Source organism: Zalophus californianus, chromosome 7 (assembly GCF_009762305.2).
Source record: "Zalophus californianus isolate mZalCal1 chromosome 7, mZalCal1.pri.v2, whole genome shotgun sequence".
Lineage (NCBI taxonomy): Eukaryota > Metazoa > Chordata > Mammalia > Carnivora > Otariidae > Zalophus > Zalophus californianus.
In genome coordinates, this window is record NC_045601.1 from 114,804,194 (window position 1) to 114,832,002 (window position 27,809).

At 39.3% G+C, this 27,809-nt stretch overlaps 1 protein-coding gene and 1 pseudogene across 6 annotated transcripts in view; both read left to right on the forward strand.

Annotated features, from left to right (window-relative positions):
- The window catches only part of FKBP5 (FKBP prolyl isomerase 5), a 122,224-nt gene that overhangs the window by 24,770 nt on the left and 69,645 nt on the right, over nucleotides 1-27,809 (forward strand). The gene's annotated exons all lie outside the window — the stretch shown is intronic.
- Nucleotides 17,614-18,141, forward strand: LOC113927799 (annotated as a pseudogene).

Genomic DNA, 27,809 nt, shown 5'->3' on the forward strand with positions numbered 1-27,809 from the left:
TTAAGGGCGCCCCTTAAGATTTTATTTTTTAAGTAATCTCTGTGCCCCGTGTGGGGTTTGAACTCACAACTCTTAGATCAAGAGTCACATGCTCCACTGACTGAGCCCCTGCCCATTTTTTAATTGGGTTATTTATTTTCTTTATTAATGAGTCATAGATTTTTTATTGAAGTATTGTTGACATATTAGTTTCAGGTGTACAGTATAGTGATTTGACAGTTAAACTACATTATGAAATGCTCACCATGACAAGTGTTATCTATCACGATATAAAGTTATAGTATTATTGACTATATTCCCTATGCTATACTTTTCATCCCTGTGACTAATTTGTAACTGGAAGTTTGCCCCTCTTAATCTTTTTCACTTATTTTGCCTCTCTCCAGCCCCCTCCCCACTTGTAGCCATCAGGTTTCTTTTTTCTATATTTATGAATTTGTTTCCATTTGTTTTGTTTTTTAGTTTCTATATATGTGAAAACGTGGTATTTTTCTGTCTGACTTATTTAGCATAATACCCTCTAGGTCCATACGTGTTGTTGCGAATGTATGATTTCACTCTTTTTATGGCTGAGTAACATTCCATTGTGTATATACACTACATTTTCTTGAGTCATTCATCTATTGATAGAGACTCAGGTTGCTTCCATATCTTGCCTATTGTAAAGTAATGCTGTAATAAACATACGGGTGCCTGTATGTTTTTGAATTAGTGTTTTTGTTTTCTTTGAACAAATACCCAGAAATGGACTTACTAGGTCATATGGTATTTCTAACTTTCAATTTTTTGAGGAACCTCCATACTGTTTTCTGTAGTGGCTGCACCAATTTACATTCCCAACAACTAATGCAAGGAGGTTCCCTTTTCTCCACATCATTGCCAATAATTGTTGTTTTTTGTCTTTTTGGTAATAGCCATTCTAACAGGTGTTAGGTGATATCTCATTGTGGTTGTGATTTGACTTTCCCTGATACGTGATGTTGAGCATCTTTTCATGTACCTGTTGGCCACTTGTATATCATCTCTGGAAAAATATCTATTCATGTCCAGTTTGGTTTTTTGGTGTTGAGTTGTAGGAGTTCTTTATATATTTTGCATATTAACCTCTTATTGGATTTATTATCTGCAAATATTTTCTCCCATTCAGCAGGTTGCCTTTTTGTTTTGTTGATACTTTCCTTCACCATGAAAAAGCTTTTTAGTTTGATGTCCCAGTTGTTTGTTTTTGCCTTTGTTTTCCTTTCCTGGGGAGACCTATACAAAAAAATATTGCTAAGGCTGATGTCCAAGTGTTTACTGCCTATGTTTTCTTTTAGATGTTTTATGGTTTCAGGTCTTATGTTTAGGTCTTTGATACATTTTGAGTTTATTTTTGTGTGTTGTGTAAAAAGGTGGTCCAGTTTCATTCTTTTGCATGTAGCTGTCCAGTTTTCTCAACACCATTTATTGAAGGCACTATCTTTTCCCCACTGTATATTTTTGCCTTTTTTGTCATAGATTAATTTTACCGTATAACCTTGGGTTTATTTCTGGGCGTTCTATCCTGTTCCATTGATCTATGTGTCTCTTTTTGTGACAGTACCATACTATTTTGATTACTGTAGATTTGTAGTATAGCCTTGAAATCTGGGACTATGATACCTCCAGATTTGTTCCTTGCTCAAGATTGCTTTGGCTATTTGGGGTCTCTTGTGGTTCCATACACATTTTAGGATTATTCTAGTTTTGTGGGAAATGCTGTTGGTATTTTGATAGGGATTGTATTGAATCTGTGGATTGCTTTGGGTTGTATGGACATTTTATTTATTTTATTTGTTTTTTTAAAGATTTTATTTATTTATTTGACAGAGAGAGTGAGAGAGCACAAGCAGGGGGGAGCAGTAGAAGGAGAGGGAGAAGCAGGCTCCCCACTAAGCAGGGAGCCCCGACACGGGGCTCGATCCCAGGACCCCAGGATCATGGCCTGAGCTGAAGGCAGCCACTTAACCGACTGAGTCACCCAGGCGCCCAATTTTTTAAATTTTTTAAGATTTTTATTTGAGAGAAAGAGAGATACTGAGAGCAAGGGGGCAGGAGGGAGAGGGACAAGCAGACTCTGCACTGAGCATGGAGCCTGATGCAGGGCTTGATCTCAGGACCCTGAGGTCATGACCTGAGCCAGAATCAAGAGTCGGACACTTAACTTAACCACCCAGCTGCTCCTGGATATTTTAACAGTATCAATTCTTCCAATCTGTGAGCATGGTATATCTTTTTATTTATTTGTGCCATCTTTAATTTCCTTCATCATTGTCTTATAGTTTTCAGAGTACAGATCTCCCACCTCCTTGGTTAAATTTATTCCTAGGTATATTGTTATTTTTGATGTATTTATTTTCTTAATTTCTTTTTCTGATAGTTATTAGTATATAGAAACACAACAGATTTCCTATGTTGATTTTTGTATCTTGTAATTTTACTGAGTTCATTTATTCAAATAGTTTTTTTGGTGGAGTCTTTAGGGTTTTCTTTCTTCTTTTGTTTTTATTTTTATTTTTTTTATTTTTATTTTTATTTTTATTTTTTTTATTTTTATATTTATTTGAGAGAGAGAATGAGAGACAGAGAGCACGAGAGGGAAGAGGGTCAGAGGGAGAAGCAGACTTCCCGCTGAGCGGGGAGCCCGATGTGGGACTCGATCCCAGGACTCCAGGATCATGACCTGAGCCGAAGGCAGTCGCCCAACCAACTGAGCCACCCAGGCGCCCCTTTTGTTTTTTTTTAAAGATTTTATTTGTCAGAGAGAGAGAGAGTAAAGCAGAGGGAGCAGCAGGCAGAGGGAGAAGCAGGCTCCCTGCTGAGCAAGGAGCCCAGTGTGGGACTCGATCCCAGGACCCTGAGACCATGACCCAAGCCGAAGGCAGACACTCAACCAACTGAGCCACCCAGGCGTCCGATAGGGTTCTATATATAGTATCATGTCATCTGCAAATAATGACAGTTTAACTTCTTTCTTACCAATTTGGATGCTTTTTATTTCTTTTTCATGTCTAATTACTGTGGCTAGGACTTCCAGTACTACAGAGAGTAAAAGTGGTGAGAGTGGGCATCCCTGTCTTGTTCCTGACCTTAGGAGGAAATTGAGTATGATGTTAGCTGTGGGTTTGTATGGCCTTTATTATGTTGAGGTATATTTCTTCTGTACCCATGTTGTTGAGAGTTTCTATCATGAATGGATGTGTTGAATTTTGTCAAATACTAATGTATCTATTGAGACGATCTTAATTTTTATTCTTCATTTTTTTACATGGTGTACCACGATGATTGATTTGCAGATATTGAACCATCCTGCATTGCTAGATTAAATCCCACTTGATAGTGGTGAATGATCCTTTTAATGTGTTTTCAAATTCGGTTTGCTAATATTATGTTGAAGATTTTTACATTTATGTTTGTCAGGGATATTAGTCTGTAAGTTTTTCGGGGGTGGGGTAGTGTCTTTGTCTGGTTTGGCATCAGGGTAATGCTGGCCTTGTAGAATGAATCTGAAAGCATTACTTCCTCTTCTGTTTTTTTTGGAATAGTTTGAGAAGGATAGATACTATAACCTATATGTGTTCGGGTAGAGTTCACTTGTGAAGCCACCTGGTCCCGGACTTCTTTCTGTTTGTGGGGAGTTTGTTGATTATTGATTGAATTTTGTTCCTAATAATTGGTCTGTTCAGATTTTCTGTTTCTTCTTGACTCAGCCTTGGAAGACTATATTTCTAGGAATTTATCCATTTCTTCTAGGTTGTTCAGTTTGTTGGCCTATAATTTTTCATTGTAGTGTCTTATAATCCTTTGTATTTTTTGTGGTCTCATTTGTAACTTCTCTTTCATTTCTGATTTTATTTATTTTGGTTCTCTCATTTTTTTCTTCAAGAATCTGACTAAAGGTTTGTCGATTATGTTTATCTTTTCAATGAACCAGCTTAGTTTCCTTGATCTTTTCTGTTTTTTTAGTCTATATTTCGTTTATTTCCACTCTGATCTTTATTGTTTTCTTCCTTCTTATAACTTTGGTCTTTGTTCTTTTTTTTTTGCTCATTTTGGTGCAAGGTTAGATTGTATATTTGAGATTTTTCTTGTTTCTTGAGGGAGGCCTATATCACTAATAAACTTCCCTCTAAGAACTGCTTTTGCTGCATCCCAAAAATTTTGAACCATTGTTTCCATTTTCATTTGTCTCCAGGTATTTTTTATTTTTCCTCCTTGATTTCATTTGATCCCTTGGTTGGTTGTAGCATGTATTTTAGTCTCCCCATGTTTGTGTTTTTTTCCAGTTTTCTTCTTGTAATTGATTTCTAGTTTCATACTGTTGTGGTTGGAAAAGATGCTTATATGATTTCAGTCTTCTTAAATTTATTGAGACTTGTTTTGTGGCCTAACATGTGATCTATCCTGGAAATGTTCCATGTGTACTTGAAAAGAATGTGTATTCTGCTGCTTTTGGATGGAATGTTTTGTATGTATCTGTTAAGTCCATCTGGTCTAATGTGTTGTTCAAAGTCACTGTTTACTTACTGGTCTTTTTGTCTGGATGATCTATCTATTGATATAAGTGGGGTGTTAAAATGTACTGTTATTGTATTCCTGTCAATTTCTCTCTTTGTTTCTGTTAATATTTGTTTCATATATTTAGGTGCTCCTATGTGTGGTGCATAGATATTTACAATTGTTACATCCTCTTGTTGGAATGACCCCTTTATCATTATGTAATGCTCTTTGTCTCTTGTTACAGTCTTTGTTTCAAAGACTATTTTGTTTGATACAAATATTGCTATCTGAGCTTCCCCCCCGCCCCGCACTTCCATTTGCATGGAATATCTTTATATCACTTTCAGTCTCTGTTTTTCTTGGGTCTGAAGTGAGTCTCTTTTAGGAAGCATATAAATGGATCTTGTTTATCCATTCTGTCACCCTATTTCTTTTGATTGGAGCATTTAGTCCATTTACATTTAAAGTTACTGATGGGTATGTACTTATTGCCATTTTTATCCATTGTTTTTTGGTTGTTTTTATAGTTCTCTGTTCATTTCTTCTTTTGGTCTCTTCCTTTGTGATTTAATGACTTTCTTTGGGTGTTAGGTTTGGATTTCTTTACTTTTTGTGTATATATTCCAGGTTTTTGGTTTGTGGTTACCATGAGGTTCATATATAGCAATTTATGTATATGGCGGTGTTATTAAGTTGATGGTCACTTAAGTTTGAACACATTCTAAAAGCACTACATTTTTACTTCCTCCTCCAAGTTTTTTTTAAGATTTTTTAAATTTGAGAGAGAGAGAGAGAGAGAGCGCATGAGTGGGGGGAGGGTCAGAGGGAGAAGCAGACTCCCTGCGGAGCAGAGAGCCCGATGTAGGACTCGATCCCAGGACTCCAGGATCATGACCTGAGCCGAAGGCAGTTGCTCAACCAACTGAACCACCCAGGCGCCCCCTCCTCCAAGTTTTATGTATGTAATGTTTTACATCTTTTTATAATTTTGCTAATTTTATCTTTTAACCTTCATACTATTTTTATAAGTGATCTACCTTTTTTATGGACTTTAAAGATATTTTTATTTAAATCCAATTACTTAACATACAGTGTATTATTAGTTTCAGAGGTAGAGTTCAGTGATTGATTCATCGGTTGCGTATAACACCCAGGGTTCATTATGTCACATGCCCTCCTTAATGCCCATCACCCAGTTATCCCATCCCCCACCCAGATCTACTACTACCTTTTAATGTATGTTTGCTTTTACCAGTGAAACTTTTTTCCTTTCATAATTTTATTTATGGCCTTTTCTTTTCCAATTAATTCCCTTTAACATTTCTTGTAAGGTTGATTTAGTAATGATGAACACCTTTAACTTTTGTTGTCTAGGAAACTATTTCTCCTTCAGTTCTGAATTATAACCTTGCCAGGTAGAATATTTTTGTTTTTAGGTTTTATCCTTTCAGCATTTTGAATATATCATGTCCCATCCCCTTCTGGCCTGCAAATTTTGTGCTGGGAAATCAGCTGACAGCCTTATGGAGTTTCCCTTGTATGTAACTGTTTGCTTTTCTATTGCTGCTTTTAAGATTTTCTTTAACTTTTGCCATTTTAAGTATTATGTATCTTGGTATGGATCTCTTTGGGTTCATCTTGTTTGGGGTGCTCTTTTATTCCTGGACTTGGATGTCTGTTTCTTTTCCCAGGTTAGGAAAGTTCTTAGCTATTATGTGTTTTAGTAAGTTTTCTACCCCTTTCTCATTGTCTTCTCCTCCTTGGACCCCTATAATGTGAATGCTGATATGTTTGACATTTTTGCAGAATTCCTGTTACTAATCCTCATTTTTTAAAAAATTCTTTTTCATTTTCACTGTTAAGCTTTATTGTTTTCCACTTTTCTGTCTTCCAAATCTCTGATCCATTCTTATACATCTCTTATTTATTTATTTATTTATTTATTATGATTTTATTTATTTATTTGACATCACAAGCAGGCAGACAGGCAGGCAGAGGGAGAGGGAGAAGCAGGCTCCCTACTAAGCACAGAGACAGATGCGGGGCTCGATCCCAGGATGCCGGGATCATGACCTGAGCCAAGGGCAGGTGCTTAACCAACTGAGCCACCCAGGCGCCCCTCTTCTGCATCTTTTAATCTGTTGATTCCCTCTAATGTATTTTTTCATTTCAATTATTGTATTCTTCAGCTCTGACTGGTTCTTTTTTATATTTTCTATTCTGTTGTTGAAGTTCTCACTTACTTCATTCACTCTTTTCTCAAGCCTGGTGAATCTCTTTATGACCATTACTTTGAGCTCTTTAATTTTGGTTTTGTCTGTTCTCTCATTTTGAACATATTCCTCTGTCCCTTCATTTTGTCTGAATCTGTGTTTCTATGTATTAGGTAGGTCAGTTACATCTCCTGGTCTGAAAGTAGTGGTCTTATGTAGAAGACAGCCTGTGGTATCCAGTAGTGTGGTCCCCCCTGGTCACCATAACCAGGTGTTCCAAGAGTGTCCCCTGTGTTGGCTGCATGTACTCTCCTGTAGGCATGCTGGTGTTGCAGATTTTTTTCTCCATCAGTGCCCTCGGTTCTTGGTCACACCACTTCAAAGAATGAAGAGGTAGACCAGACAGAGTGGTGGGCAGCAAAGCAACGTTTATTGAGTAATTTATTGAGGGATAGCAAAGTCATAGTACAAAGGTCCCAAGGAGGGAGGGGACCTGAAAGGGTTGCCACCAAAGTTTCTAGGTCTAGGGGTTTTATGGGCTTGTTGGCGAGCTATTTCAGTCTGATTAACCCTCCCTGCCCCTGTCATTCAGTCAGATTTTTTTCACCTATCTATCACAATGGGAAAGGGTAGAGGGCTCCTTCCAGGGCGGTGTAAAATCCTTTTAAGGGTGGTTTCCTCTTAGGGCAGGGCCTTTGTCCCTGCCTGCCTGCCTTCCAATTATTCTTCATCACTGGTGGACATGGCTGACCCTCAGCTTGGCTGTCAGCAATGACAGGCTGCATCCTCTGGCGGGGGCACTGGTGGGCAGGGTTTACCCCCTGCATGGCTGCTGAGTGGCCCAGCTGTAGCTTTTGGGGACATGCTAGTGGGTGGGGCCAGCCTTCAGCGCTGTTTTTTTTTTTTTTTAAAGATTTTATTTATTTATTCATGAGAGACACAGAGAGAGAGAGAGAGAGAGAGGCAGAGGGAGAAGCAGGCTCCCAAGGAGCAGGGAGCCTGATGCGGGACTCGATCCCAGGACTCTGGGATCGTGACCTGAGCCGAAGGCAGACGCGTAACCATCTGAGCCACCCAGGCGCCTGCCCTCAGCCCTGTTATCTGCAATGACTGGCTTCTTCCTCTGGGTACACTGGTGGGCAGGGCTTGCCCCTCTTTTATTCCCATGGCTAGCTAAGAGACCCCACTGTGGCTAGTATGGGCATGCTGGTGGGTGGGGCTGGTTCCCTCGCTCTTCAGGGCAGGAGTCTGCAGGTGTGCTTGGAGGGATACCTCCCAATTAGAGCTGCCTGCCAGGTATGACAGAGCAGTACTTGCCCCAGGGGAATGTTGGTCGCTACTGAGACTGCCCCCCAGGTATGATGGGGTGGGAGCCAAGCAAGCCAAGCATGCTTGCAGGGTAGGTAGAGAGTGCCAGAACAGTCTCCCACAAGTGTCCGGCCAGCTAGGTTGAAGGAGGGCAAGAAAAGTGGCGCCCTCTAGCATTTCCATTTTCCAAGAAAGTTCCTGCAGATTCCTGTCCCCTCCAATACACATTCCAAAATTAGTCAGTAAATCTCCTTCACTTAAAACCCAGGTACTAGGCACTTTCCTGACTCTGCTTCTGTCCTGGGTCTTGGACTGGGTGGTAGTAGTGCCCTGGCCCTTTAACAGTGGAGTCTCCATTTGCTATAGCCTTGTGGCTCTCCCAGAAATAAGCGCCCCTGATTTTGGTTCACCAACTATGTCTCTGCCCTTTCTCCTCTTCTCTCTCTCTCTCCCCCTTTTTTATTTAAAGATTATTTATTTATTTGAGACAGGGCATGTGCCCTGAGTTGGGGGAGGGGCAGAGGGAGAGGGACAAACAGACTCTCCACTGAGCAGGGAGCTGATGCAGGGCTCAATCCCAGGACTTTGGGATCATGACCTGAGCCAAAGGCAGATGCTTAACTAACTGAGCCACCCAGGTGTCTCTCCCACCTCCCCATCTTGTTGTGGTCTTCTTATGTCTTTAGCTGTGGAAGACTGTTCTGCCAGTCTTTAGGTCGCTTTCAGAGTGAGTTTTATCACAAGTAGTTGTTGCCTCTGTATGTCCTCGATAGGAGGTGAGTTCAGGATCCTCCTATTCTTTCTTTCCTGTCTCTCCTGACTCCAAGTTGTTAATATATTCTAGATAACAGTTCCATTACCAGATACGTGATTTGCAAAATTTTCATCCCATCCTTTGTGATTTCTTTTCACTTTCTTCATGGTGTTCTTGGAAGCACAGATGTTTTTAATTTTTAAGAGGTCTCATTTATCAGTTTTTTTGTTGTTGCTTGTACTTTGTTTCACATAAGAAACCATTACCTAATCAAAGGTCAGTGAAGATTTACAATCCCTGTGCTTTTTTCTAGGAGGTAGTTTTAGCTCTTATGTTGCAGTCATTGATCCATTTGAGTTACTTTTTATATACAGTGTGAGGTAGGGTATGAAACTTTGTAATCTTTTGCTTGTGGAAATCCAGTTGTCCCAGCGCCATTTGTTGAAAAGACTATTATTTCCCCCATTGAATTATCATGGCAGCCATTTTGACTATCAGTTAAACATAAATGTAAAAGTTTATTTCTCAGCTCTCAGTTCTAGTCCACTGATCTGTATCTTTCCTTATCCTAGTACCACACAGTTTTGATTATTGTAGCTTTGTAGTAAGTTTTGGAACCGTGAAGTGTGAATCCTCTCAACTTTTTTCTTTTCAAGGTTGTTTTGGCTAATTTACTCAGTTTTGCTGTGAACCTACAACTGTTCTAAAAAATAATGTCCATTAAGAAAAAAAAACTACCCTTAACGTTGTAATATTGGGATTGTGGTAAGTTCTTTTTGCCTTTCTTTATTCCCCAAACTTTCTGTAATATATAACTGTGTTAAATTTTACAATTTTAACAAAGTTATGTCTAATAGAATAAGTTTTTAACTCAAGAGGCAGCTTTTAGCTCTGTAGATACAAATTCAAGTTACCTAGCTTTCCAGGAAGAGTGTGTGAAGGTGAGAATATAAGATTATGGCTAGAAATGAGCCTGTCTCAAATTTAGTATTCCAGCTTCTTGATCCTCCTTTATCTCTCCAGTTAGCTTCCTTCAGTTTATTCTCTGCCTTTTCACTCTCCATTAAAAGCCCTCCCTTACACTCCAGCTTAGGACTTCACTCAGAACCTTTAGATGAAATTTTGGGACTCTGGCTGGTTTGTCAGAGTCCCAAATGTCATAATTGCCATTGATAACTGGAATGAATGGCAGCTGAGTAGCATGAGGGCAAGGAGCCAGATAATGCAATCTGAGCCACAGAAGCCACTTTGATGGAAAATAAGAGGGGGAGAAAGGAAGCCATCCAAGCAGCACTCTTTAATAGTTTTCTCTGCCCCTCTTGTGTTCTGTCAGTTTTTTTGTATCTGTATATGTTGTTTTCTTATGATACCGTATGCTTTTTAAGGGTGGATATCTGCAAGTGGTGCTAGGGCTAGTTAGAAGTTTAAATAGATACACAGAGAATTAAGCCATGTGGCTTGGTGACAGACTGCTGTTCATATGTTGTTTGTAAGTGCTGCTACAGTGTTTGTGTGTGTGTGTGTGTGTGTTCTAAATAGTTTGGGGGTTTTCTTTCCAGTTTAAGCAATATTAAAATCTCAGTATGTTGAGATACTTTATAGATTTTGCATATAATAGGTGTCCATTTGAGGTTTGTTGTAAAACAAAAGCATGTTTTATAAACACACTAAAGATTAATGTCAATCACAAACCAACTTTTGTGGCATGACTTTGAAGTATTAAGGTGATTTTTACTGTATAGTTTTCAGTTGAATTAATCAAAAGAAGGGGAAAAACAGTTCTTAATTTCAATTTTTAAAAATTGTGGTATATTAATGGCCTTCAGAAATGTGAAGTCACACTTTTTTCATTCTTGTAAGGTTTAAAACAATTGTTTCTTATATAGATTAAAGGAAAAAAGACTGCAGTTATCCAGATTTCCAGAAATAAACCCAAAACCATAGTTTTGACTCCATTTTTTTCAAAAAGTACCTGCCATTTTTGGAGGTAGATTATCAGTTGTGGGCTTTGACTTTTTTAATGTCATGGAAAACCTATACCCTTCAAATTTCAGACTCAAAATTTGTTCTAAACAGTGTTTATTTTATCAAAGACCTTTTCTCCCACTTGAAACTCCATTCATAATACTTGTGTGTTTTTTGTTTTTTTTTTTTTTTTACTGTGTCTCCTTCTTCTGGCTTGTGTACTCATGGACTTGTGCTTCTGGCCAAGATGAATTAAGAGAGATTGATTTACTCTCTTGGCTGTAATCACATAACAAACAAAAACCCCAGAAAAAATATATGAAGTTTCAAACACTGAACAAGAAGCAGCACAAGACAATGATCACCAAGAAACCAGAAACAGATGAGCCCTACAATTATCCTAGCTTACTATATGGAGAGAGTTTCCAGGCTGCAGTGTAAGGAGGGGGCAGCTCAGCTGTTACCTTGAGTTAAAGAGACCGAGCTGGAGTCAGAGGAGGCCAGGGTGGTTGCAGTTAGGAAAGGAAAGAGCTGCACAAAGAGAGAACTCCATAGGTCTGCAAAGTCCCTCTTAAATCTTCAGATGAGTGCTGATCAGCGCGTGTATTTTATGGAAGCTACCCAAAGCCAAGAAAGAACCACCCAAAAGGATTATAGGGAACAATCTCTGATTCTTTCTCAGTTTGTGTTCCCAACAGCCAAAGAAGAAAATATAAGTCATAGGATATTGGGTAGAATACTCAGAAAGGTATTGCCTCAGCGGTGGGGCAAATGCCTTAAACTAAAGACTGCTCTGGTCCCTTCTGACAAAGCTTAAAAACAGACCTCAGAAGGATCAAGCTATTTCGAAGTAGTTTAACTGCATCCCAGAACAAAGCTTAATATTTATAATTATGCAAAAATATTTAGTACTCACCAAGGTAAAATTCACATTTGGCTTCCAATAAAAAATATCAGACTTGGAATGAAGCAGAAAAATACAGCCCCTGAGGAGGAAAATTAATAAGTCAAAACAGAGACACAGATGATAGAAATTAGTGGACAAAGACATTAAAACATTTATTATGACTATATTCTATATGTTCAGGGTATTACTGGAAAGATTGAGAATGTCAAATACAGGTATGTAATATATTTTAAAGACCCAATTGAACATCTAAATATGAAAACTACAATGTGTAAGATGAAAAATATACTTTATGAGATTTACAGCAAATTAGTGCAGGAGAAAAGAGTAAATTTGAAGCCAAACCAGTATAAATCAAACTAAAGGAAATAAAGACTGGGAAAAAAAATCAGTGAGCTATGAGACAACTTCAGGTGGTTGAATATACATGTAATCGTAGTCTTGAGAGGAGAGGTGCAGAAAGAATTTTTGAAGAAACAATGGCCAAAGTTTTCCAGATTTGAAAAAACTATAAGTTCAGAGATCCGAAGAAAGAAAGAGGAAAGGGGACAAACACAGATGTACAAATAGAAAACAAATAGCAAAATGTTAAGTTTACACCAGTCTATATTAATAATCACATTAACTATAAATGACCTAAACAACACAGTTAAAAGGCAGAACTTAGTAGCTGGGGTGAAAAAGCAAGACTCAACCTGTATGCTGCCTACAAGAAACCTACTGTTCGTATTAAGATCCCAAATAGGCTAAAAGTAAAAGGTTTGCAAAGGATATTCCATGCTAATACTAGTCAAGAAAGTTGGAATAACTATATTAATTTCAGACAAACTAGATTTTAGAGCAAAAAATATTACCAGGAATAAAGAAGATCATTTCATAGTGATAAAGGGGCAGTTCAAAAAGTAGAATTTATAGTCCCTAAATATTCATATACCTAAAAAGCTTCAAAATACATGAATCATAAACTGACAGAACTGAAAGGAGAAACAAATCCACATTACAGTTGGGGATTTCAGTACCTTACCTCTCAACTGGTAGAACGAGACAAAATGTCAGTTAACAATTTAGAAGATTTAAACACTGTCACCCAATTGACCTAATTGACATTTATTTGACTTCTACCCAGTACAGCAGAATGCACATTTTGTTCAATTGCACAGAGAACATTTACTAGTAGAGACCACATTTTGGTCCCTGAAATAGTGTCAATAAATTTAAAGTTACTTGCATCATAAAAAGTAAGTCATCTGACCAAAAGAGAATTAAATTTAAAATTGATAACAGAAAACTATCTGGAAAACCCCTAAATATTTATAAACTAATACATCTTTAAGAAATTTATGGGTCAAAGGAAAAAAAATCAAAGTTGAATTTAGAAAGTATTTTGTACTGAGTGGAAATGAAAACAGTGTATCAAAATTTGTGGGAAGTAGTTAATGAAAGTGCTCAGAGGAAAATTCTTAACATTATATGCCTGTGTTAGAGAAAAAGTAAGGTTGCAAATCAGTGTGTTGAGCCTCCACCTTAAGAAACTAGAAAAAGAAGAGAAAATTAAACCCAAAATAAGCAGAAGAAATGAGTTAATGAGAAAAGCCAAAACCAATGAAACAGTAGAAAGTCAATGAAATCAAAAGCTGGCTCTTTGAGAAGACCAGTAAAATTGATAAGCCTCCAGCCTAATGGGTCAGGAAAGAGAAGACACAAGTCACCAAAATCAGGAACAGAAGAGTTGGCAAAGCTGCAGATCCTATAGGTATTAAAAGGATAAATAAGACAGTGATACTAATTACTTTATGCCAGTATATTAGACAGTTAGATGAAATGGGCAGATTCCTTAAAAGACAAAATACCAGTGCTTAATCAAGAAGAAACAACCTGAATAATCCTTTATGTATTAAGGACTTTATATTCCCCCAAATAAAGTTCTGGACCCAGGTGACTTCCCTGATAAACTCTACCAAACATTTTAAGAAGTCATAATACCAGTTTTACACAAATTCCTCCATAAAATTGAGGAGAGAATACTGCTGAACTTACTCTGTGATACTGGTATTATCTTGATATTAAAACCAGACAGTGGTGCCTAGCTAGCTCAGTTGGTAGAGCATGTGACTCTTGATCTCAGAGTTGTAAGTTCAAGCCCCACATTGGGTGTAGAGATTACTTAAAAAATAAAATAAATAATAAATAAATCCATCCATTCAAATATATTGCAAGAAAAAAACTATAGACCAATATTCCTTATGAGCACAGTCATAAAATTCTTAACAAAATTTTAGCAAATTGACCCCAACAACATGTAAGATGGATAAAGTACAATGACCAAATGGGATTTGTCCCAGGAATGCAAACAGTAATCCCTCATTATTTGTGGTTTCACTTCCTATGGTTTCACTTCCTATGGTTTAGTTACCTGTGGTCAACTGCGGTCCAGTAGCCTATGATTCTCCTAATATCCTTAGAAGGTCAGTAGTAGCTTAACACTATGTCACAATACCTATATCATTCACCTCCCTTCCTCTCATTGTGTAGGCATATTATCATCTCACATCTTCACAAGAAGGGTGAGTACAGTTCAATTAAGATATTTTGAGGGGTGCCTGGGTGACTCAGTTGTTAAGTGTCTGCCTTCGGCTCAGGTCATGATCCCAGGGTCCTGGATTGAGCCCTGCATCGGGCTCCCTGCTCAGCAGGAGGCCTGCTTCTCCCTCTCCCACTCCCCCTGCTTGTGTTCCCTCTCTCACTGTCTCTCTCTGTCAAATAATCTTTTAACAAAGATATTTTGAGAGAGAGAGAGACCACATTTATATAACTTTTTATTATAATATGTTATAATTGTTCTAGTTTATTATTATGTCATTAATCTCTTACTGTGCCTAATTTATAAATTAATCTTTATCACAAATATGTAAGTATAGGAAAAAACATAGTAAATATAGCATTTGCTACTATTTGTAGTTTCAGGCATCCACTGGGGGTCTTAGGTTGTTATATCTCCTGCAGTGGGGGAGTACTGTGTACCACATTACACATTAACAAAGAAAAAGGAGGGGAAAAAAGATTAACTCATTAGATACAGAAAAGCATTTAACAAAATCCAACTTGCATTGCTGATAAAAACTCTCAATAAACTAGGGAAAAAAGGAAACTTCCTGAATCTGATAAAGAGCATCTATGAGAAACCAAATAGCTGAAATTATACTTCAGACTGAAAGACTGAATCTTTTCCCTCTAAGATCAAGAACAAGAAAAAATATTCACTGTCACCACTTCTATTAAAACCTTGTACCAGAGGTTCTACCCAGTGCAGTCAGGCAAGAAAAGAAATAAATGACCTCTAGATTGAAAGAAAAGAGTAAACTCTTTATTTAGAGATGATATGATTCCCTAGGATTTTTTTTTTTTTTTTTAAGATTTTATTTATTTATTTGACAGAGAACACAAGCAGGCAGAGCAGAGGCAGAGGGAGAGGGAGAAGCAGGCTTCCCGCTGAGCAGGGAGCCTGATGCAGGGCTCGATCCCAGGACCCTGAGGTCATGACCTGAGCCGAAGGCAGACGGTTAACCAACTGAGCCACCCAGGAACCTCTCCCTAGGATTTCTAAAAAAGAAAAAATAAAAATAAATGCTTCCAGAACAATTAAGTGCATTAACAAAGTTGCAGGGATACAAGATCAATATAGAAAAGTCAATTGTATTTCTGTATGCTAGCAAATAAATAGTCAGAAGTTGAAATTTAAAAGAATACCATTTATAGTAAAATTTTAAAAATTAATACCTAGGGATAAATTGTGTACAAGATGTGTAAGATGTCTAATACTGGAAACTATGAAATATTACTGAGAAAAAATAAAACCTAAGTAAATGAAGAGCTATTATGTTCAAGGATTGGAAGACTCAGTATTGTCAATTCTCTCTAAAAATGTAGATTCGGTACAATCCCAATCAGAATCCCAGCAGGCAATTTGTAGAAACTGATAAGCTGGTTTTAAAAATTCATATGGAAATGAAGGTCCTAGAGTAACCAAAACAATTTTGATGAAGAAGAGGATTTAACACTATCTGATTTCTAAAACTTATACCTATAATAATCAAAACAGTGGTATTGATGTAAAGATAAACAAATAGATCCACAGAACAGACAGTCCAGAAAAAAATATGGTCAGTTAATTTTTGAGCATGGTGCCAAGGAAATTAATGGAAAAAGAATAGTCCTTTTCAAAATGGAACAATTTGATACTCCTATACAAAAAAACTGAATCATACTTTAATCCATACTTTTCATCATATATAAAAGTTATTCAGAATAGGGGTCCCTGGGTGGCTCAGTTGGTTAAGCATCTTATTCAGCTCAGATCATGATCTCAGGGTCCAGGTATAAAGTTCCTTGTCGGGCTCCGCATTCAGCAGGGGAGTCTGTTTCTCCCTCTTCCTTCTGCCCCTCCGCCTGCTCTGGTGTGGACGGCACGCTCTCTCTCTCTCTCAAATAAAATCGTTCAAAAAACAAAGTTAATTCAAAATTAAAAAGAGACGTGTTTCCACTTATATGAAATTCTGTAAAATACAAACTATTCAAAAAGCAGATCAGAGGTTGTCTGGAGACCGAGCTTGAGAGGAATGAATTATAAAAGTACTCAAGAGGGGGGCGCCTGGGTGGCTCAGTTGGTTAAGCGACTGCTTTCAGCTCAGGTCATGATCCTGGAGTCCCGGGATCGAGTCCCACATCGGGCTCCCTGCTCAGCAGGGAGTCTGCTTCTCCCTCTGACCCTCTTCCCTCTCATGCTCTCTCTCTCTCTCATAATCTCTCTCTCAAATGAATAAATAAAATCTTTAAAAAAAAAAAGTACTCAAGAGGGGTGCCTGGGTGGCTCAGTCGGTTAGGCATCTCTCTTCAGCTCAGGTCATGATCCTGGGGTCCTGGGATCGAGCCCCGCATCAGGCTCCCTGCTTCTCCCTCTCCCTGTATATCCCACCCCACCCCATACTCTTGCTGTCTCTCTCAAATAAATAAAGTCTTAAAAGTACACAAGAAAAAATTTGGGGGTGACAGATATGTCCATTTTCTTGATTGTAGTGATGGCTTTATAGATCTATATACATATGTCAAAACTTACCAAGTTGTATACTTTATATATGTGCAATTTATTTATTATTTTTTTAAAGATTTTATTTATTTATTTAATAGCACAAGCAGGGGGAGTGGCAGGCAGAGGGAGAAGCAGGTTCCCCGCTGAGCGGGGAGCCTGATGCTGGGCTCCATCCCAGGACCCTGGGATCATGACCTGAGCCGCTCAACCGACTGAGCCACCCAGGTGCCCCCAAATATGTGCATTTTATTGTAGAGTATATGTCACTACTGTTTTTAAATTGTACTTGAGTGTTCTTCAGTGTTTATATTTTGCTGCTCAAATTTCAGGACCACATGAGGGACTCAATTTTTTGAATAATTTTTCAGTGATTAAGTTTGAGATGGGAAAACATGCATTGTGTATTATCAAGTTCACTTATAGTTTTTAACTTATCACAAAACTGAAAAACTGTAGTAAATGTTCCAGCTTGGGCTTTGTGAAATTATAAAGGAATTTTCAGAATGATACATATCAAATGTTAGATTTAATTTTATTTTCAGATTAGAACATTGTTCAACTGGATGATAAATAGATAGGAAAGAATGTTACAAGAACCCTAAAGATAAAATGGAGGAAATCAACAGAATTCTAGGATTGGGAGAAATTCTTAGGATTTTGATTTGATGACTAGGTATGTATGTAAATAATGGCCCTTCAAATATGTCCACATCCTAATCTCTGGAAATTGTTAATATGTTACCTTACACAGTAGAAGGGACTTTGCAGATGTGATTAAAGACTTTGAGATGGGGAGATTATCCTGGATTATACAGATGGGCCCAACATAATCACAGAGGTTCTTAAGAAATTTAAGAAAGCAGCCCTTTTTACGAAGATGGCGCCGAAGGCTAAGAAGGAAGCCCCTGCCCCTCCAAAGCCGAAGCCAAAGCAAAGGCTTTGAAGGCCAAGAAAGCAGTGCTGAAAGGCGTCCACAGTCACAAAAAAAAGAAAATCCGCACGTCACCTACGTTCCGACGACCCAAGACACTGCGTCTGCGGAGGCAGCCCAAATATCCTCGAAAGAGTGCCCCCAGGAGAAACAAGCTTGATCACTATGCCATCATCAAGTTCCCCCTGACCACTGAGTCAGCCATGAAAAAAATAGAAGACAACAACACACTTGTGTTCATTGTGGATGTCAAGGCCAATAAGCACCAGATCAAACAGGCTGTGAAGAAGCTCTACGACATTGACGTGGCCAAGGTCAACACCTTGATCAGGCCTGATGGAGAGAAGAAGGCATATGTTCGACTGGCTCCTGACTATGATGCTTTGGATGTTGCCAACAAAATTGGAATCATCTAAACTGAGTCCAGCTGGCTAAATCTAAATTAAATTTTTTTCACCAAAAAAAAAAAAAAAGTAAGAAAGCAGAGAAACTTCCCTGGCTGTGGTCAAGAGGGAGATGTGACCGCAGAAGAGTGATCAGAGACATACAGTATTGCTGTTTTGAAAATAGAGGAAGGATCCATGAGCCGAGGAATGTGGGTGGCTTCTAGAATCTGGAAAAAAGCAAGGAAATAGAGTCTCTAGAAGGAATGCAGCCCTACTAACACCTTGATTTTTTTGCGCAGAGAGCTCTATTTCTGACTCCAGAACTGTAAGATAATAAATGTGTATTACCTAAGCGGTTTAAATTTGTGGTAATTTGTTACTGCAGGTATAAAATACAAATACAGTATCCAGGGTGGTAAAGCTCAGAATTAATAGTGTTTTGCCAGAGCGTTGTAATGGAAAGTGAACTCTGAAACACCAAAATAACTTTTTCCATTCCTTGGGAATTGTTTTCCCTTCCACATTTCAAATCTCATTTTCCCATAAAGTAAAATGTGTATTTATTCATTAAAAAGTAATTCTAAATATAAAATATTAGAGTTGAAATAAATCTTAGATATCATTCTAGTCTGACCTCCTGAAATTTACAGATGGAGAAACTAAGAAACAGCCAAAGATTCCATAGCTAGTTACCAATAGAGCGGAGCTTAAATTCAAGCATGGTTTGTGTTCTATCATAGATACCCTTAGAAATTTGTTCTGGAATTGTGAAATATCTGAGTCACTTGTTGGAAGAGGGTGTTTACTTAGATAGACGAATCTTTGTCTAGTGACAAGATTAATTGTGGGATTATTTTGTCACCTTGGAAGGCCCTAAGAACCTGATCCTTAAGAGATGGAATACGTCACATTAACAAACTTCACTGGTCAGTAACTTAACATGCATATGGGGGAAGGTACCAACTCAGTGGCTCAAATGGAGGGGTTTGGGAGATGGTGGGGACACATCAAAAATAATTTTCCAGGACACCTGGGTGGATCAGTTGGTTAAATGTCTGCCTTTGGCTGAGGTCATGATCCCAGGGTCCTGGGATCGAGCCCTGCTTCGGGCTCCTTGCTCAGCAGGGAGCCTGCCTCTCCCTCTGCCTGCCTCTCCCTCTGCTTGTGCACGCGCTCTCGCTCTCTCTCTCTCTGACAAATAGATAAAATCTTTACCAAAAAAAATAATAAATTTTCCTTATTCTTTTTTCTTTTTTTAAGATTTTATTTATTTGTTTGACAGAGAGACACAGCAAAAGAGGGAACACAAGCGGGGGAGTGGGAGAGGGAGAAGAAGCGGACTCCCCCGCGGAACAAGGAGCCCGATGTGGGGCTTGATCCCAGGACACTGGGATCATGACCTGAGCCGAAGGCAGATGCTTAACGACTGAGCCACCCAGGTGCCCCAAAATTTTCCTTATTCTGGCCTAGGATCTGTTACAGTGTTATAGATTCTTTCTCCAGACTTCTCCCCAAACACTGCATCTCTCCTATAAAGGAAGATCCAGTCGTTCTCAAAACCCAGTGCCTGGACAGAGGCCTCTAGACGTCAAACCCAAGAGCAGCACTCGTTCCCTTCTGTGTCCTCAGTTGCTGTTCTCCTTCCACACTTTTATGGTGGGCATTTAAGGTAGCCAAGGTTTTTGTTCCTTCTCCATAGGTTTTGTTCACAGACCCAAAATGCTGTTCTCATACAGTTTTTCTCTTGGACATAATGGACCTTTGGAAAGAATATTAAAGCCATGTCTTAAATCTGCTTAATTTATATTACAGTGCTTTATTTATTTATTTATTTTTTTATTTGAGAGAGACAGACAACCAACCGGGTTGGGGGGGGGGGAGGTGGGGCAGAGGGAAAGAGAGAGAGAAAGAAGCAGGATCCCCGCTGAGCAGGGAGCCTGATGTGGGGCTCGATCCCAGGACCCTGAGATCATGACCTGAGCCGAAGGCAGATGTTTAACCGACTGAGCTCCCAGGCGCCCCTATATTACAGTGTTTTATTAATAAGATAGTACTATAAGAGGATACAATATAATACAGAACTTTTATCCTAGGTTTCTTCTCTCTGCATTCCAGCTCTCTAAACATCTCTTTCTCCAGTTGTGATTTAATGTATCCTCAGAGATTGGCAGCTGGGTGTACTCTTCTGTTCTTGACTGGCCCCTGTTTAAGCCAAACTGATAGAATTAATAAGATAAATCTGCTGTGTGTATGTATGTACAGCCAATATACTTATAATGCACTTCAGAGATAACACTAATTTTGCCAGGGTTTTGTGTGTTTTTTTTTGGTTTTTTTTTTTTCTTACATATCATGTAGTATTTGTTTCAAGAGTATAGATCTGTGATTCATCCGTCTTACACAATTCACAGCACTCACCATAGCATATAGCCTCCCCAGTGTCCATCACCATAGTATGTTTCTAATATAAGAAATCCTGAATTCTAGAACACAACTTTCCTTGAGGGTTTTTGATAAGTGGTTATGCATTAGACCATTTTAAAGAAGATGAACTGAACCTCCATGATATCAAGTATCTCGCTTATGGGTAAACAGCTAATAAGCTCCTCTAGTTGTTTCCTAATTCACTTTATTTTTTTTTTAATTTTTTTATTGTTATGTTAATCACCATACATTACATCATTAGTTTTTGATGCAGTGTTCCATGATTCATTGTTTGTTCATAACACCCAGTGCTCCATGCAGAACGTGCCCTCCTCAATACCCATCACCAGGCTAACCCATCCCCCTACCCTCCTCCCCTCTAGAACCCTCAGTTTGTTTTTCAGAGTCCATTGTCTCTCATGGTTCATCTCCCCCTCTGACTTAACTCCCCTTCATTCTTCCTCTCCTGTTATCTTCTTTTTCTTTTTTCTTAATATATGTTGCATTATTTGTTTCAGAAGTACAGATCTGTGATTCAACAGTCTTGCACAATTCACAGTGCTCACCGTAGCACATACCCTCCCAATGTCTATCACCCAGCCACCCCATCCCTCCCACCCCCAACCACTCCAGTAACACTCAGTTTGTTTCCTGAGATTAAGAATTCCTCATATCAGTGAGGTCATATGATACATGTCTTTCTCTGATTGACTTATTTCACTAAGCATAACACCCTCCAGTTCCATCCACGTCGTTGCAAATGGCAAGATCTCATTCCTTTTGATGGCTGCATAATATTCCATGGTGTATATATACCACATCTTCTTTATCCATTCATCTGTCGTTGGACATCTTGGCTCTTTTCCACAGTTTGGCTATTGTGGACTTTGCTGCTATAAACATTGGGGTGCACGTACCCCTTCGGGTCCCTACATTTGTATCTTTGTGGTAAATACCCAGTAGTGCGATTGCTGGATCGAATGGTAGCTCTAATTTCAACTATTTGATGAACCTCCATACTGTTTTCCAGAGTGGTTGCACCAGCTTGCATTCCCACCAACAATGTAGGAGGGTTCCCCTTTCTCCACATCCCCGCCAACATCTGTCGTTCCCTGACTTGTTAATTTTAGCCATTCTGACTGGTGTGAGGTGGTATCTCATTGAGGTTTTGATTTGGATTTCCCTGATGCCCGAGTGATGTTGAGCACTTTTTTCATGTGCCTGTTGGCCATTTGGATGTCTTCTTTGGAAAAATGTCTGTTCATGTCTTCTGCCCATTTCTTGATTGGATTATTTGTTCTTTGGGTGTTGAGTTTGGTAAGTTCTTTATAGATTTTGGATACTAGCCCTTTATCTGATACGTCATTTGCAAGTATTTTCTCCCATTCTGTGGGTTGTCTTTTGGTTTTGTGGACTGTTTCTTTTGCTGTGCAAAAGCTTTTTATCTTGATGAAATCCCAATAGTTCATTTTCGCCCTGGCTTCCCGTGCCTTTGGCGATGTTTCTAGGAAGAAGTTGCTGCGGCTGAGGTCGAAGAGGTTGCTACCTGTGTTCTCCTTTACGATTTTGATGGACTCCTGTCTCACGTTTAGGTCTTTCAACCATTTGGAGTCTATTTTTGTGTGTGGTGTAAGGAAATGGTCCAGTTTCATTCTTCTGCATGTGGCTGTCCAATTTTCCCAACACCATTTGTTGAAGAGACTGTCTTTTTGCCATTGGACATTCTTTCCTGCTTTGTCAAAGATAAGTTGACCATAGAGTTGAGGGTCCATTTCTGGGCTCTCGATTCTGTTCCATTGATCTATGTGTCTGTTTTTGTGCCAGTACCATACTGTCTTGATGATGACAGCTTTGTAATAGAGCTGGAAGTCCGGAATTGTGATGCCGCCAGCTTTGCTTTTCTTTTTCAACACTCCTCTGGCTATTCGGGGTCTCTTCTGGTTCCACACAAATTTTAGGATTATTTGTTCCATTTCTTTGAAAAAAGTGGATGGTATTTTGATGGGGATTGCATTGAATGTGTAGATTGCTCTAGGTAGCATTGACATCTTCACAATGTTGGTTCTCCCAATCCATGAGCATGGAACGTTTGTCCATTTCTTTGTGTCTTCTTCAATTTCTTTCATGAGTATTTTACAGTTTTCGGAGTACAGATCCTTTGCCTCTTTGGTTAAATTTATTCCTAGATATCTAATGGTTTTGGGTGCAATTGTAAATGGGATTGACTCCTTGATTTGTCTCTCTTCTGTCTTGTTGTTGGTGTATAGGAATGCCACTGATTTCTGTGCATTGATTTTATATCCTGCTACTTTACTGAATTCCTGGATGAGTTCTAGCAGTTTTGGGGTGGAGTCTTTTGGGTTTTCCACATACAGTATCATATCATCTGCAAAGAGTGAGAGTTTGACTTCCTCTTTGCCGATTTGGATGCCTTTGATTTCTTTTTGTTGTCTAATTGCTGTGGCTAGGACTTCTAATACTATGTTGAATAGCAGTGGTGAGAGTGGACATCCCTGCCGCGTTCCTGACCTTAGGGGAAAAGCTCTCCGCCTTTCCCCATTGAGAATGATATTCGCTGTAGGTTTTTCATAGATGGTTTTTATGATATTGAGGTATGTACCCTCTAACCCTATACTCTGAAGAGTTTTTATCAAGAAAGGATGCTGTACTTTGTCAAATGCTTTTTCTGCATCTGTTGAGAGGATCATATGATTCTTGTTCTTTCTTTTGTTAATGTATCGTATCACGTTGATTGATTTGTGAATGTTGAACCAGCCTTGCAGCCCAGGGATAAACCCCACTTGGTCGTGGTGAATAATCCTTTTAAGGTACTGTTGGATCCTATTGGCTAGTATTTTGGTGAGAATTTTTGCATCCATGTTCATCAAGGATATTGGTCTGTAATTCTTTTTGATGGGGTCTTTGTCTGGTTTTGGGATCAAGGTAATGCTGGCCTCATAAAATGAGTTCGGAAGTTTTCCTTCCGTTTCTATTTTTTGGAACAGTTTCAGGAGAATAGGTATTAATTCTTCTTTAAATGTCTGATAGAATTCCGCTGGGAAGCCATCTGGCCCTGGGCTTTTGTTTCTTGGGAGATTTTTGATGACTGCTTCAATTTCCTTAGTGGTTATAGGTCTGTTCAGGCTTTCTATTTCTTCCTGGTTCAATTTTGGTAGTTGATACATCTCTAGGAATGCACCCATTTCTTCCAGGTTATCTAATTTGCTGGCATAGAGTTGCTCATAATATGTTCTTATAATTGTTTGTATTTCTTTGGTGTTGGTTGTGATCTCTCCTCTTTCATTCATGATTTTGTTGATTTGGGTCATTTCTCTTTTCTTTTTGATAATTCTGGCCAGGGGTTTATCAATCTTGTTAATTCTTTCAAAGAACCAGCTCCTAGTTTCATTGATCTGTTCTACTGTTCTTTTGGTTTCTAGTTCATTGATTTCTGCTCTGATCTTTATTATTTCTCTTCTCCTGCTGGGTTTAGGCTTTATTTGCTGTTCTTTCTCCAGCTCCTTTAGGTGTAGGGTTAGGTTGTGTATTTGAGACCTTTCTTGTTTCTTGAGAAAGGCTTGTATTGCTATATACTTTCCTCTCAGGACTGCCTTTGCTGTATCCCAAAGATTTTGAACAGTTGTGTTTTCATTTTCATTGGTTTCCATGAATTTTTTTAATTCTTCTTTAATTTCCTGGTTGACCCATTCATTCTTTAGTAGGATGCTCTTTAGCCTCCATGTATTTGAGTTCTTTCCGACTTTCCTCTTAATTGAGTTCTAGTTTCAAAGCATTGTGGTCTGAAAATATGCAGGGGAATGATCCCAATCTTTTGGTACTGGTTGAGACCTGATTTGTGACCTAGGATGTGATCAATTCTGGAGAATGTTCCATGGGCACTAGAGAAGAATGTGTATTCCATTGCTTTGGGATGGAATGTTCTGAATATGTCTGTGAAGTCCATTTGGTCCAGTGTGTCATTTAAAGTCTTTATTTCCTTGTTGATCTTTTGCTTAGATGATCTGTCCATTTCAGTCAGGGGGATGTTAAAGTCCCCCACTATTATTGTATTGTTGTCAATGTGTTTCTTTGCTTTTGTTATTAATTGCCTTATATAATTGGCTGCTCCCATGTTCGGGGCATAGATATTTACAATTGTTAGATCTTCTTGTTGGATAGACCTTTTAAGTAGGATATAGTGTCCTTCCTCATCTCTTATTACAGTCTTTGTTTTAAAATCTAGTTTGTCTGATATAAGGATTGCCACCCCAGCTTTCTTTTGGTGTCCATTAGCATGGTAAATGGTTTTCCACCCCCTCACTTTCAATCTGGGGGTGTCTTTGGGTCTAAAATGAGTCTCTTGCAGACAGCATATGGATGGGTCTTGTTTTTTAATCCAATCTGATAGCCTGTGTCTTTTGATTGGGGCATTTAGCCCATTTACATTCAGGGTAACTATTGAAAGGTATGAATTTAGTGCCATTGTTTTGCCTGTAAGGTGACTGTTAACTGTATGTTGTCTGTGTTCCTTTCTGATCTTTGCTGCTTTTAGGCTCTCTCTTTGCTTAGAGGACCCCTTTCAATATTTCTTGGAGGGCTGGTTTCGTGTTTGCAAATTCCTTTAGTTTTTGTTTGTTCTGGAAGCTTTTTATCTCTCCTTCTATTTTCAATGACAGCCTAGCTGGATATAGTATTCTTGGCTGCATATTTTTCTCGTTTAGTGCTCTGAAGATATCTTGCCAGTTCTTTTTGGCCTGCCAGGTCTCTGTGGATAGGTCTGTTGCCAATCTAATGTTTCTACCATTGTAGGTTACATATCTCTTCTCCTGAGCTGCTTTCAGGATTTTCTCTTTGTCTCTGAGACTCGTAAGTTTTACTATTAGATGTCGGGGTGTTGACCTATTTTTATTGATTTTGAGAGGGGTTCTCTGTGCCTCCTGGATTTTGATGCCTGTTTCCTTCCTCACATTAGGGAAGTTCTCTGCTATTATTTGCTCCAATATACCTTCTGCCCCTCTCTCTCTCTCTTCTTCTTCTGGGATCCCAATTATTCTAATGTTGTTTCGTCTTATCGTATCACTTATCTCTTGAATTCTGCCCTCGTGATCCTGTAGTTGTTTCTCTCTCTTTTTCTCAGCCTCTTTATTTTCCATCATTTGGTCTTCTATATCACTGATTCTCTCTTCTGCCTCATTTATCCTAGCATTTAGTGCCCCCATTTTTGATTGTACCTCATCAATAGCCTTTTTGATTTCGACTTGGTTAGATTTTAGTTCTATTATTTCTACAGAAAGGGTTTCTCTAATAACTTCCACGCTTTTTTCAAGCCCAGCTAGTATCTTTAAAGTCATGATTCTGAACTCTAGGTCTGACATCGTACTAATGTCTGTATTGAGTAGGTCCCTGGCTGACGGTACTACCTCTTGTTCTTTTTGCTGAGGTGATTTTTTTCATCTTGTCATTTTGTCCAGAGGAAAATAGATGAATGAGAGAACAAAATGCTAACAGGTTTACAACGTCCCCAGCAAATATACTGTATACAAATCAGAAAAGACCTGAAACCAGGGGAAAAGAAAGGGAAAGAAAGAAAAAAGAAAGAGAAAAGAAAAAAAAAGATAAAAACAAAAACAGAACAATACAAAAAAAAACAGAATATGATCAAATATGATCAGGCTGGTGCATAGATCAGTGCCACACACTAGATTTTGGGCGTATTTTGGTCTGTTAGAAAAAAGTGCCTCCTAAAATTTTAAAGGAAGAAAGACATATATGTACAAAATAAGGGTTGATACAATGAAGGGATGGAAGATGACTGTAAAGATGAAAATTATAAAATATTTTATAAAAGGACTTGATAAGATAAGAAGTTGTTTGAAGAAGGAAAGAAGATTTAAGAAAAAAAAAAAAGGAAAAAGGGAGAGAATGTGATCAGGCAGGAGACTAGAACAAAGCCATACACTAGTGATTTAGGGTATATTTTGATCTGTTAGAAGAAACTGTATCTCAAAATTTTAAAGAGAGAACAACTTATATATATATATGCCAAAAATAAGGGTAACTACTATGAAGGGATAAAATATGACTCTAAAAATGAAAGATAAAAAATGGTTTTTTTTTTAAAAAAAGAGATTGATAAGATGTTGGTTGAAAAAGGGAAAAAAATAAATAAAAAAACAGTCAACAAAAATTAACTTTGATGAGCTAATGAATTATGGTAAAAAAAAAAGCCATGAATTCTATGTGCAGTATTCCCCTAGCGCGGGAGTTCTCCCGTTCTCCTTGATCCTCCTTGATCGGTAAACTTGGTCTTGGCTTGCTGGCTGTTCGTGCTGATCTTCTGGGGGAGGGGCCTGTTGCCGTGGTTTCCAAATGTCTTTGCCGGAGGCTGAATTGCCCCGCCCTTGTCGGTCCAGGCTAAGGAAGCTGCTCGGGTTTGCTCTCAGGAGCTTTTGTTCCCTGCAAGCTCTCGGTACAGCTTTGGAGGACCAGGGCAAAAATGGTGGCCTCCCAGTCTCCACCCGGAGGAGCTGAGAACTCGGGGCCCCGCTCCTCAGTGCGCCCCCAGAGAAAAGCAGAAACTCCCGTCTCCCTGGTCTCCGGCTGCACTCTGTGCTCACCCGGCCTGTGACCCAGGGTTGCTATCTCTGGCACCCGACCCCGTGTGGAGTCTCCAAACCCAGCAGATCCCTGCGGTGCGCTCCCCGCGCCGCTCCTCCCTGGGAAGGAAGGGGAGTCTCCCCAGCTCTGCCGCTTGTGGGGTCCCTGCTGGAGTAGCAGTGGCCCGACTGGGCCGCGGATCACAGTTTATGGCAACCCGAGCTGAGAGCCCGCGCCTCAGCTCCGTCTCTGCAGCCGGCTTCCCCGCTCCGATACCTGGGAGCTCTGCCGCAATCAGGCACCCCCGGTCTTTCTGTGACCCCAAGGGTCCTGAGACCACACTGTCCCGGGAGGATTCCACCCCCTGCTTAGCCACTGCAGCGACGTCCCTCAGCGGAGCCGACTTCTAACAGTTCCGATTTTGTGCTGCGCGGCTCTAGCACTTGCCAGAAGCGGCCGACGGCGGCCCCTCCCCCACCGTCTATCCTCCCGAATATCGCCTCGGATTCACGTCTCCGCACATCCTACCTTCCAGAAAGTGGTCGCTTCTCTGTTCAGAGAGTTGTTGCTACTCTCCTCTTCGATCTCCTGTTGAGTTCGTAGGTGTTCAGAATGGTTTGATCCCTATTCAGCTGACTTCCTGAGACCAGACGAAATCCAGGTCTCCTACTCCTCCGCCGTCTTGCTCCTTTGCCAGGGTTTTATTAGAACAGAATATTA